Source organism: Callospermophilus lateralis, chromosome 13, assembly GCF_048772815.1.
Source record: "Callospermophilus lateralis isolate mCalLat2 chromosome 13, mCalLat2.hap1, whole genome shotgun sequence".
NCBI lineage: Eukaryota > Metazoa > Chordata > Mammalia > Rodentia > Sciuridae > Callospermophilus > Callospermophilus lateralis.
Genome location: NC_135317.1, coordinates 21,216,275 through 21,230,336, shown reverse-complemented (window position 1 = coordinate 21,230,336; position 14,062 = coordinate 21,216,275).

The following is a 14,062-nucleotide window of genomic DNA, read 5'->3' as shown; positions in this document are numbered from 1 at the left end:
TAACTCACATGTAACCATCTACTGTCAAATCATTCCATTGCCTATGGTCCTTTCTAATGATGGGACAATTCTTGACACTTGAAAGTTGTCTTCTCTCTGCCCTAGTAATAGCTCATTTACTAGAGCAAATCCTTATATTTTCCCTGTAGAGCTGTCTTCTTAGTGTTTTTGTTTTGTTTAGTTTTCTTGGTTGGACACTTCCATATTCACCTTGAAAAAGAATTTTAGGTGGCTGGCCGAATTACATGCTGTTTGTCTGTGTCAATATTTATTTTGTTGCTTCTGATTCTGCTTGAATTTTTCTCCTTCAGAATTAATTATTGTTATCAAAAGAACATTTTGGTTTGAAAGCTAGTTTTTATATAAAACCATACAGTTTTATATAAAATTAGAATTTTTTTCTAATTTTTTTAGTTTGGAAGAAAGTTACATGAGCATTCCAAAAACTATCAAAAATATTCCAATTACAAAATAGAAAATAGGTCAGGCACAGTGGTGCACACCTGTAATCGCAGTAACTTGAGGCAGGAGGATTGAAAGTTCAAAACCAGCCTCAGCAATTTAGCAAGGTTCTAAGCAATTTAATGAGATCCTGTCACAAAATAAAAAAATAAAAAGGGCTGGGAGTGTTGCTCAGTGGTTAAGTGCCCTGAGTTCAATCCCTGGTACACTGCTGGGACTTGAAAGACCCGACCAGAAAAACTGCCGAGGAAGAAAAGTTTATTTGGGGGTTCATGGTTTTAGAGATCTTAGTTCATAGAATGTTGGCTCCATTCCTCAGGGCTTAAGGTGATGCAGGACATAATGGCAGAAGAGTGTGGCAGAGGGAAGCAACTCACATGATGATCAGAAAGCAGACAGAGGGGTCTTCAATTGCCAAATACAAATTTATACCCCAAAGCCACACATCAATTTCCACCTCCTCCAGCCACACACTACCATTTCAATTATCACTCAGTTAATCCCTATCAGGAGATTAATTCACTGATTGGGTTAAATTCTTATAACCCAATAATTTCTCCTCTGAACCTTCTCGCATTGTTTCATACTCGAGCTTTTGGGGAACACCTCACACCCAAACCATAACATTTATTTATACACACATACAGACACACACACACACACACACATACACATATGTATATTTATACAGAGGGAGAGAGAGAGAGAGAGAGAATATATGCTCAAGTACCACCTCACTAAAAGTAAAAACATTTTTGTTTTTGCTTTTTTTGATATACTACTTCACCTTTACATATAAAGTGACAGTTATAATATTAATGTGGATTACTGTTCTTGTGGAGAGCTCTTTCAGTTCTTCTACATAAGCTTCATAGTCAGCCAGTTCCTAGGAGCTACAGTCAAGGTCAAGGTTTGTTTGGAGTGACTGTGGTACGTAATTCCCCAGAGCCACAGGTGCTCCTCTTTGAATGGAGACACTGCTATCCACCTCTCAGCACTGTCATGAGCATCAAATAATGCCTTGTGTACAGAGCAATAGTATAACGCATGGTGTTGGTGATTGCTCGTGTCATTATGACTCTGGTCCTTAACAGCCACCCTTCATTTGCATCTGTATTTGTAGAGTACCCTGTTAGACATAGTGGAAAATGCAGTCTAATTAATCTCTGGAATGTTTTTAGGTGTGGTCTACATAGAAAATCATATTTGTGGATCAACTGACTGTGGCATTCTATCCAATTTGTAATTCATTACTATTTCTACATCAGTTAGGTGAATTCTCTTTAGACTTCTGTCTTCCACATGAAAATGTTCCTCTATTTCCCTCTTAACATGAAGAGCTGCGTCTAAAGAGAAGTCAACAGCTTGATGGATTCATCTCCACTGGCTCTGCCTTAATCACTAATCTACATTCCAGGAGTCAAAACATGCAAGTCAAATGAAATTAACACTGTGTGTAAATTCTCATCACATGGAAACAATTTAGACTTACGGAAACACAAAACCACTTCTATGATGAATGTGAGAAATATAAAGTAGAAGAATGCAACTTATACCCAAACAAATGGTTAAAGTGATGGAAATGAATTCTGTATTACATTTACTTGGAATCATTATGCAGCAAACAATTTTAATAGACTCTGGAGCAGTCAGTCAATATTAAGGTTTCTTCGCCTTGGTTCTGTTTTAGGTTTGACTTGACCACAGCATTATGGACAGTTCAATCTTCGTCTAACATTTAGTTAGCCAAACTCTTCTTGCTTAGGTATTATTGTGCTTTACAAGCAAATACCATAGTCCTATGCACTTCTTAATCCTTCCGTTTCTCAATCCACATTTATTTTAATTTGTCTGTCTTTTTGGAATAATTGTACTCCCAAAGGAACTGAATATATTGATTTCATGCCCAAACATAATTGAACTCTGAATGACAATGTATAAAACCAGCAGGTTTAGAGATACAAGGCTGCACAAACTCATAGAATGAAAGAGAGAAATACTCATGGGTGAATATTTCAAAAATAAAATGTGTGCAGAGGAAAGCTAAACATTACAAAATATGCAAATTTCTGGATCTGGCTGTAGTTAGTGTGCGAAATTAAAGGCTGTGATGTGTGGTGAGAAAAATCCCAGGCTGAGTTTTCTTTGTGATGGATGATGCTGTGTTAATGATGAAGCATCCTTTTTAGCATGCCTAGGTCCTCACCACTGTCTCCCTGCTACATCCTTTGTATCATCACACACGCTTAAAGACAAATAACTCAGGAAGGTTAGCCCTTCTGTACAGATCTTGGAGCTTGGCCTAATTTATGTTTGGAGCAAGCTAAATGAAAGGATTGCTCATGACTAAGCAGCAGCAAGTCATCACTGTGATAAATATAAATATGACAATGGAGAAATCAAAAATCAAACCACATAACATAAGATAAGTTCAAATAGGTCAAATTATTTGGCTCCTGGAGGAAAAAATGTTTGGTACCAAAGCAGTGTTTTGCCACACTCAGGAAATGCCCAGTCTAGCTTCAGACCTCTGTGCTCCTCAAAACAGATCTTACAAAGGGCAGGGGTTATCTCCATATCACCAAATCTGAGAGGTACTTTTAGTTCTCATTTTCTCTTGAATTTCCAGCAATGTTTGATGCAATCAGCTACTTCCTCCTTCCTTAACACTTTCTTCTGTGGTCTCTATGTTGTTTCATTTATCTGTTTTTTCTTCCATCACTCTGCATGGTTTTCCTTGGACTTGTTTGATGACTTTTTATTATGTAAGGTTAAACATTGATAGTAACTTAGGATAGCCCTAAGTACCTATCCATGTCTAGAGCTTCAATTATTATACTGTTGATGACTTTTGGTTTGAGATTTTTGTCTCAGACCTATATTCTTAATGTTTACTAGATATTTCTTTTTGGCTATCTTGAAGATGCTTAAATTCATCCAATCACAAATGGAGCTCTGGATTTCCCTGTATCCATTAACTTTAGACATAAGAGTACTCTAACCATCCTTTAAAGCAGCATATCTCACAAAAGAGAATCTTGAATTACCTATCGTCACCAAATATTTGAGGAAACTTTGCCACTCATAGCAAAGTAAACCATATTTATGACTCCAAGATTTCCTGAGAGGGATGGTGAGTTATCAACAGGACAACTGTGCATTGGAGAGTGAACATAAAGGAGTTTTTTGAGGGGTTAGAGAACAAATAGTTCTGGTAGAATGTTAATCCCTATAGGCACAAAATATTATTCTAGATTGCTAGCCTAAGGGTGGCTTAAACTAGGAGGTGAAAAGTGGACATATGGCATGAATTTATTTCACACCAGGTCCAGTAGGGCCATGGGCTTATCTTGTGACAATTTTCAAAGTTCTGGAGGAGGTAAATATATTTAATACCGGTTAGAATCCCTACATGGGTCTGCTTACTGTTGGAGTAAGCACTATTATAATAGGAAGACCTAAATAAAAGTGCCTGAAGATGTCCTCATCATCCAATAGTAAGTGAACTTGTCTGGGAGAATAGCCGAGTTTTGTGCGCCATCAAAACTTCAAGGTGCAGAGGTGGAGATTTCTATCACACCTCCGTTTAACTTGCTTGTTTGGTTGGCAGAAAAGCCAGATGGATTTTACAGAATGACTTGGATTATCACAAACTTAATCAGCAGTGATAACAATCACAGCTGCTGTGCCAGATGTGGTTCCTTCATTGGAATAAATCAACATAGCCACTGGCTGCTGATATGCACCATGCTACCAAGGATTGAATAAATGCTGTCTTCACAATGCCTATCAATAAAGATAATCAGACACAGTTCACCTTCATCTTCCAGGGAAGCAATCAACCTGACTGCCTTGTCACAGGGTTATGCCCAACTTCTTCCTCTTTGATGAGTCTAGAGGAATCTTGACTATGTGGCATCTCACAGAGTTACACTTTAAGTTTATTATACTGGTAGCTTTTGCTAAATAGATTTGAGGAGGTGTTTATAAGCATAAGAAATTAATTGCTGTGGATATTCAGGTGTCTAACACATTGGGGAAGCCCTTAGGACTTCTGATGTCTGGAATGTGGGGAAGTGTCCTCCAAAGCAAAAGGTCAGTTGTGGGGTATAGCTTTCAAAAGATCTCTGGATTTTGGTGCAACATATATTGGGTTTTGTTCTCCTGTCCTTTGTCCCAGGTAGCCCACCAATCAGCTTTGAGAAGAAGGTGGAACAAGGAATGGTTCACCATAAATCAAGATATGGTTGAAACAGTCATTGTCCTAGAAACTTCTGTCCAGTTGACTCAGTGTTACTGACATCTCGCAAAGAAAGAAGTTTTTTGCAAGCTCTGGAAAACTCAAATAGAAGAATTGAAAACAAACCTAGGGGCTTTGAGATAAACCTGGCCTGCTAATAATGACAGTATCCTATATTTGAAAAATGGCTTCCGTTTTTTTTGTTGTTGTTGTTTTTTTTCCAAATCCTGGTAGAGACTAATATCTAACTGTGGGATAACAGTATTATGTGTCACAATTTGTACAAAGACAGGTTGATATGACCTAGGGAAACATAAAGTTCAGTTTTGAATATTCAGATCACATTTTATTATAAAATGATAAGTATACATGTGAGACTATCTCTGAGCAGGTACAGGGGCATAGCCAGGTCATCCAAGATGACTCTCATGGGACCTTCTACAGCTTTGCTCAGATTTCCATGAGAAATTTTTCCATGTCTTGTGCTACCTCTCACACAATACCTGTTACCAACACACAGGGAGTTCTCAGAGTTAGAAATAGATGGGCCTGGCTTACAGATAGAATGTAACAATGTGTCTCCTCCAGCCAAAAGACCATGGCTGCTGTATCCCAGCCAGAGTGGTCTTGGTTAGTGGATGAAATTTCCAGAAGCATTCTTGGTGGTTCATGTCATGGAAGGAGAGATGCCCTGATGCTGAGATCAACTTTGACTCTCTAGTAGTGGCTCTCCCTGCTCCACAGATGTGGCCACAGGTGGGTACTGGCAAAGCACACTGGAGAGCAAGGGGTCAGATCTACTCCTGCTAGTTTGAGCTGCTTCACTATCCTCTGCTGGTTCTTCTCAACACTTTCTGTACTGTTGTAAATATTCTTTTAATTAACCCAGTCAATTAACCCTTCTTTCTGTACCATAAGGACCATCTGTTTTCTGCCAGGACACCAACTGATACTCTTCATAAAAAGCTCTCATATCTATTTTTCTAGATCTCTATTATTACCTACCTACTCCAATATTAACATCAACTTGACTCTTACTACTGTTTCTAAAAATGCATTCTTATCTGATTACCTTCCCACTCTGAACCTGTTTTGTAGATGATTGGAGCTTCCATTCATCTTGCCCTCTAGCAGTATGATTACATGTGTCTGTAGCTTTCCCAGTAGGAAGAGAATGCATAAAATGTATACCTCTGCCTCATTGGCTTCACATTTGGCTCCATGTCTTGGTCTGGCCAATGCAAAGCCTCTACAATAATAGTTGTAGAGGCTCTAAATGTGTCCCTGTGATTTTCCATTGGTTGATTGTCCTCTTGTACTTCTGCATTTTCATGAGAACAAGCCCCAACTATGAAATGGAAGGAGCCTGAAATCACCCCACAGTCTGGAGCAAGGCCCAGCTGATTACAGCAAGTTCACCAGACATACTGGCTTTTAAAAGTTGATGATTTAAAATTACTCAATATTCAACCGTTTAGGAGAATTTAAAGAATTCACTAACCTAGATATAATTTTCATGGACTAGTCCATGAATATTATAATGTTAAGAGAGTGATTATAATAACTGAAATGTTTGAAAGATTTATAACACAGAGTGGACCAGGTTATACTTGTGTATGAAATGCATAAAAGTTCACACATTGGGCTGGGGATGTGGCTCAAGCGGTAGCGTACTCGCCTGGCATGCGTGTGGCCTGGGTTCGATCCTCAGCACCACATGCAAACAAAGATGTTGTGTCCGCTGAAAACTAAAAAATAATTATTAAAAAAATTCTCTCTCCTCTCTCTCTCTCTCTCTCTCTCTCTCTTAAAAAAAAGTTCACACATCAAAAAAAATGCTAATAGTAGTTGCACTTTAAAACAAAAATATGTCACAATTTCTTCCTATTTGAGTCAACTTAATAGCATAAAAGGAGGAGCAAAGATTTGAAATCAGGCTGAACTTAAATCTTGGCTTAGCCAATTGTTAGTTGTATAAACTTGGAAATTGTTGAACTTCTCTGAAATTCTGCTTCCTTATCTGTTTGCACATTTTCATTTTAATTATCTCCAAAGGCTATTGGGTATATTTGTGAGAAAATGTATGCAATACACCTGCAATTATTTGTTCTCTATTTTCTTCTTATATCACCTGCCTTTTATGAATATATACTGTAAGAGAACAAAAAAGAGATCAAAGAAAAGAAAAAAAAGATAGGAAACGTTTGCAACATATGAAAAAATGAAGTAGATTACTGTCCTTCTAAGGGTGCTTTTCCAAGGGAACAGCCTTGCAGAGGTCATATTCTCTCTTTAAGCAATGATATAAATACAATTCCTTATTGAATTGAGAAGTTTGATATGGGCATCCATTAACCTACACCTAAAAAAGGACCATCGGTATCATGCCTAGCAATCAAATTGGAGTGTTACAAATCCAAACTCTGTAAGAACTATCACAATTTTATAGGAAGTCCTAGGACAAATATTGCAGTAATTCTGGAATTTGGTTTGAGGGCTTGGGGATAGCTAAGGCATTCTAAGACAATTTGAGCTTCTAAGAAACTTCTCAGAAACCAGGCTGATCATTTCCACATGCATATTTATGAAAACAAAAAACAAAAGGAGAAAGAGTAAATCAAGAATGAATTCCCAGTGCAATAATACCCATCTATCCTGTTTCAAAAACCAAATCAACAAAAGAGATGGGGTAAGTTTGGGATCTTCTCCTGAAAGCTGCCGTGTGTGTGTGTGTGTGTGTGTGTGTGTGTGTGTGTGTATGCTCTTTATTTAGATAGAAAAGGATGTCACTGCACAAAGAAACCTGTCATCCTGATGTTCATGATTGAGTTTTCTGATGCAGAAAGATTCAGTGGCCACTGGGCAAAGTATTAAATGAATTCTGGCCAGAAATATCTGACTCAAAGCAAAGGTGTCCACAACCGGTCATCAATCTGCCAAACACCACTCTCTGTTTAAGCAGAATGTACTTATTTTATGGAAGATAGAGTCTGCTTGCCAGCAAACACTACAGAATCATTTGTTGTAAATGGGAAGGCATATGCATGGTCAGGGCATGTCTCAACGTTCCTCTGAAGAACCCCATTTGTTGGGCAGGGTAGGTGAGGCAGGTAGGACTGCAGAAGGCATCTCTGAAAGGTGCCTGTGAATGAGGACTTAGCGCCCAGACACTCTGAAACACAACTACAAGGGCATCCAGCTATTGTGCAGGGAGAAAATGTGGGTGCTCAGTAGAGCAGAGAGAAAACACTCCCATGAGCAGAGACAAACAGCCACAGCTGTCTGGAATTGGAAGTCTTTGAATTTGTTTAGCCCCTTTAGTCCCTATCTGCTGGAAGTTGTCATTGCAGCTGAATAAAGGACACTTGTAGAGTGTTCCTTGTGGCGTGATGGAACAAGAGAATGTGAGAGAGCTCCAGTGCTTCGTATTTAACAGGCTTTCAATAAGCCTGTTATGTTGAAATATGTTATTAAAAGGAAGGATTTGACTCCTAATCCATCTAACCAAAACCACACAAAGGTATCTTTAGACACTATGACTTTAATAATGAAATAAGTACCTGAGAAATGTGATGAATTTCTTACACATGTGCACGAGGTCGCGAAGGTAATCAGATTTCTAGTCACTCAAATTTGCCATTGCGCCCAGTGAACTGCCTTTACCTGATCATTTTATGAAAATCACAAAAATACATCCAGTGGTTTGAGATAATGATGACCTCTCGAGAGATATTTATCTACCTGAGCCTTTCTTGGTCACATTCTGTGGGTTCTGTCACTTGTGGATAAGCTCGGAGTTTTCTAATCTATCAGAGCCTCCTTGAAGCTAAAATTTCTGTTGTTCAGGAAGCTGCTTTTTAAAAGAGACATAAAGTCTTTTTATTCATCATTTGAGAGAATTATTGGTCTCTCTGGCTTGTTTTGCAACTCCCTTGAAGACAAAGGTTGCTATGACATCTCTTATCACCCTTGCCTTTTGTGAATATTTATCTTCAGTTTTAAGAAAACATCCAAACATCTCTACAGAATATTCTGACCTCATGCAGCCTTCCAAAGCAGGCTTTAATCTTTCTGCAGCCAAGCAGACTGAATGACTAAGAGTTGGCCACATTTCACTTTCTTGCCCCTCATCTATTTGCTGTCTTCTCAACTGAAAATAAGCTTTATTAATTATGTAAAACACTACCCCCAGATATAAATACATAAGCTATTTGGACCAAAAATCTGACTTTGGCAGAAAGACGAGTGGGCACAAAGAGCCTCTACTTCCAGCATCCATTGGGTCAGGTCTCCACGGGGCAGTGAAACGAAGCATTTATCCAAATGACTTAGGATTGAGTAATGAAAAGCTCTTGGGCTGCTATTCTGATCACCTCCACAACCACTCAAAAAAAAAAAAAAATCACTTAACTCTTTACTCTTTTATTGTTGACAAAATACTTGAGTTTGCAGGAAAAAAAAAAATAGTGCATTGCTGATAAACTCTGAAAGCTTTGCATTCTCATCTTGGATAATCAAAAGAGTAAAACACCAAATTGACTCCAATGGTTTGCTATCACTTCTTTTCTGCTCTTGGGAGACAACATGTGTCACCTGTCTTTGTGGAAAGAATGGCAGCCACTTTTGTTCTGCTGAGAGCGTGAGCTCCTTACCTTTATGGTGCTCGTACTTGGTCCGACACAGATATGTCAGTCCTACAAGGGAAGCATGACTCCAGAATCAGGAGTTCCATGTTCCAGTATGTTCCACAGACACCAGAACTGTCTTAGGGCTCTCAGCTAGCCACCTCAATATCTCCCAGCAAAATTCCTTCTTGGTAGGGGAGCACAGTACAGAGCTTCCCACCTGCCTCAGAGCTCATCCTATCCATATGGACCTCCTTTGAAATAAACCAAAATAGCACTTGAAGCCCTTGGTGTGTGGCCTTTGATGTACACAGTTCACAGGCCCACACTCTGTGTGAACTTCCGTGGTGGTAAGTGTGCATTCCAATCATGAGGTGAGTGATTTAGCTGACTTTTCCCAGGTGTCTTTATTTGTGCCAGGTACTGTGAAACTTCTTGGGGTGTTACATTTGCTGTGTTCCAGCAGTTCATGGTCTAGGAGGAGATAGTTTAGGCAAAAGATGATGCAAATAGGCAAGGAAACCAGTCGGTGCCCAGCATTTCATTTCATATTCACCTCACTTGGGTTTCTGCCGAGGGGCGTGTTCTTTCCTTAGAATTCATTTGAATCAGACCCATGAACCAAAGCTGCCCTCATCTGCAAATTATATGGACTCTTACCTCTACTGCCTCATAAGCTAGGAATACTACATCATTGCTCTTTTTGTATTTGGAAGTAGAAGCACTTCTTTCTGTGAAAGGCCACTGTTCCTTGTTCGCCAAAGTTTGATGAATGAATAAATGAAAGCATGAGGGCATTGTTGGTTAACATTTTGGCTCCTCTTTAAATGATACTAAACAGTTCAAAATTATTACTTACACCAATAACTTTATTTAACTGAAATTGATTTAAAGTGTCTATTTTCTTGATAAGCAAGTTACTTTGTTTCACATCATTAGCAATTTAGCCAATTATTTTTTATCATTCTCAATTATGTGCATTTCTGCACATAAATTTTATATTTAACAGCTTAAAATATTTCTAAAGCAAGGGGAATTTGATGATTTGCGTTACAAATCCTGTACACGATTGAGGGCAGAAATGTGGAGAGAAAATAAAAATGTACTAGGGCCTGAAGTTTGGATTTTGTTCCTAACTCCATCATCTATATACTCTGAAGGGGTTTATCTTAGAATACATTTCTTCTGTTAATTTTATTAGATTTTAATCCAACTTCTGGAATACAAATACCACATGATTATACCATGGTTTCATAAAAGAATTAATAATATTCAATTGCAGGTTACATTTGTATAGAGAAAACTTAAATCTGTACCTGTGTTGTATGCAATTAATGAATTTCTTAAAGGTACCAGCTTCTTTACTGCAAAAATGGAAGAAAAAAACCCATCTGGCCAAAAACCTCAAAAAAGTTCTATGAAAATCAAATAAAAACCAGGTGAGAATACTTTGAAAACTATGAAGAACTGCTCAGCTATAAATTATCACCATTTGCAAATAGAATTCACTGCAGAGGGGGGATTTGTCAATTGCACATGCCATACATGGAGATTTCAGTTTTCTGTATATGAATGGGCCTATAATTGAATATTATGATTTCTGTTAGGAAACTAATTTATAAATCTGTGGCATTTGTTTTCCAAAAGTTGAATTAAATTCTAAGAAAAATAACAAAACAAGTGTATTCTAAAGGTGGTATTTATTTAAAGGAAACAATATTTTTTGAACAACTAGGTTGCTATTCTCAGTTTTTAAAATGTGCAAATTCTTTATTAGAGTCCTGTTTATCAGTGATATTCTAACTCCATGGAAAGAAGGAGCAATTTACATTCCACTTGGGGATCTCAATATAGATGACATCTTTTCCCACTTATGGACAAAAGGAAGATGTCAACAAAATTGAGTTCCAATTGGCTTTCCTCAGGTTGCCTACCAAAAGCACTTGACATAGACCATAATACTTGAGTAACCATTCATTCAACAAATACTGACTGTCAAGCATATTCCAACTTGATTTAGGAACTAGGCGTTCAAAAATAACATGTATACAGCCTTTGCCCTCCAGGAAAACTCTGTCTAGTAGGGGAAAGATGATGAATAACCTGTAAACAAATCCTAACCATGCAGCCAGCAGACCTCACAATTCAGGTATGGAGAGACGGGGTGGGGAATGAAGGGCACAGTGCTGTTTATGCTCTCTGAGTCTGGTGGAAAATTGTTCAGGAAGATGTTGCACTTTGTTTTGTAGGAACGGGGAGGAGAGGATTTACGATAAGGAGAGCAGAATGGAGCGCACTCAGAGAATGGCCCAAGTTTAGCATGTGGAGTTGGATCTGGGGAAGAGCTTGGGGGACATGTGTGTGGCTGGTGAGGAAAGCAGGACAGCCTGGGGGACAATGAGAAAGGCTTTCCATGCAGCATTATGGGCTGAAACTCTACCTATTGTTGAACTTACAATGTAAAGGGAATGGAAGCACTAATGGATGGGCTTTAACCTTTAGCCCAGTGAGATCTCGTTTTAGGAAAACAGGTTCCCTTATAGTCTGACATATTCACAGAAGGATAGAAGACCAGTCTGTGGTAGTAGCCTATGCTTCAGAAGAGAAGTAAAGGGGAATCATATGGTCAGGGAATGAATACACACAGACTCCAGAACTGGGCTCGAAAACTCTGGCTTCATACTCCACAGACCATCGTAAATTATTAAAGGGCTCAATGCCCTAGTATCCTCATCTGTAAAATGTGGACAATAATAGATACAGTGATAATTCAATTAGTAATTAACAGTAAGTAAGTTAGTAATATACTGAACAGTGTATAAGTTAATAAATAAAAAATATACTAAGAACACATACATGCTTGTAATGGACTGAATTGCCTATCCCCGAAATTCATATGTAGAAACCCTAAGTCCCAACAAGATAGAATTAGGAGATAGGTAGGTAGCTTAGGGTGAGACAGAGGTGAATTGAGTTAGAAAGGTGGGACCCTACTCTGAAGGAACTAGAGCTCTTATAGGAAAAGGAAGACACACTAGAGATCTCTTTCTTTGCACATACAGAGAAAAGGCACATGAAGATATAGTAAGACAATAGCCATCTGCAGCCAGAGTAGAGAGGTGTACCAGAACTAACTCTGAGAGCATCTAGATCATGGGATTTCCAGTTTCCAGACTGTGAGACAGACAATGACTCTCTGCTGGTTAAGCCAAACCATGTGTGTTGCTTTGCTTTGGCAGCCCAATCACACTATGACAGCGCCCTATAAGTCATACCAACTAATATTGCTAAGGCAATCGAAAGGTAAATAAAAAAGACAGGCTGGGTTTCCACAGCAGCCTCAAAGATTCAAGGATTTTTATACCAATGAGGAAAAAAAATAAAATAAGCTCCATGCTGTTGGGAACTGGCCTTAAAGGCTGATTGATATCTTTTAGTTATGTGATCTCAGGAAGGTCAGGTGAGCACTAAGACTCTGAACCTGCACTGAGGAGATGGGGTGGGCCTGGGAAACTGCCCTCCATGCCCTCTGTTCCCTTCTAAGATCACATTACATGAATCAAGATTTGCCGCAGTCTGGCTGGGCACAATTCAGGAGCCACTTGTCAAAAGAAACTAACTTTATTTTTAGAACCACACACGCCAAACAAAACAGCTCCTCAGGAAAAAACTCTCAGAGCCCAACTGCCACCACCGGCTTCCCACAAGCCACTCTCCCCAAACCAGCCTCTTCCTCCCACAATCCTCCTGCTCTTGAGGCCGATTGGCTGGGTCGCATGGGCGGAGCCAAAAAAGTCCCCCAATGAGCAGCTCCGTGGTCTAAAAGGGCAGGGAAACAGCCCAATGAGCATCACCGCAGAGGAGCCAATCAGCTAGATGTTGCTAGATGTTGCTGGGGCTGCTGTGAGCCAATCATCAGCTGGTAGTCTGAAAGGGCAGGGAAACAGCTCAAGGAGCATCTCCACAGAGGAGCCAATCAGCTAGATGTTGCTGGGGCCGCTGTGAGTCAATCATCAGTTGGCAGTCTGAAAGTTTTCTGGGGCCCCTTCGGCTGTGGCTCTCAACAAAGATTCACTTACACACTATTGATACAACTCGTCTACTAAATATTTATTCAAAAGCATGTTTGGTGTTTTATCTATTACAAATCCTAGCCACTAGTCGATTAAATAGTAAGCACCAGAAGCTACAACAATTAAATCAATGTTTTGCTGTCACAATTATTACTTATTATGGAAATAATTCCAGATGTCCTACCACCCACTCAAGTAATAAATCCATCATATTTTCATAATTAACATATTTTGAGACTGTTCCAGACACAACTGGTCAATCTCTCAGCCAACAACTTTTAGCACCCACTATAAGCTGGTAACCAATAATTAAATTTTATTTTGGGGAATTTTATCCAATCTGGATAAAAGGCTATTCATCCAAAATATTTTCTTCTTAAAAAAATAAACTCTAATATTACCTTGCTGTGAATAGTTGCTCAAATTTTTGTGGTATTCTCAGCAAGCACAGTCCATGACTTCAGCATGCAACAGCTTGTGTATCAGGTATGTGGACCTGTCCAAAAGACTTTAAGCCAAGGAAAATTTGGATTTGGATGGAAATGACTTCCAATCTCTTCTACATCAAGGGCAGCACTCCAGTTCAAAATCTGATCTTTTCTCAATTGGACCCTTTTTCTTCTCCAGTCCACTTCTACCACTGAGGGATGAGTCTGACTTTT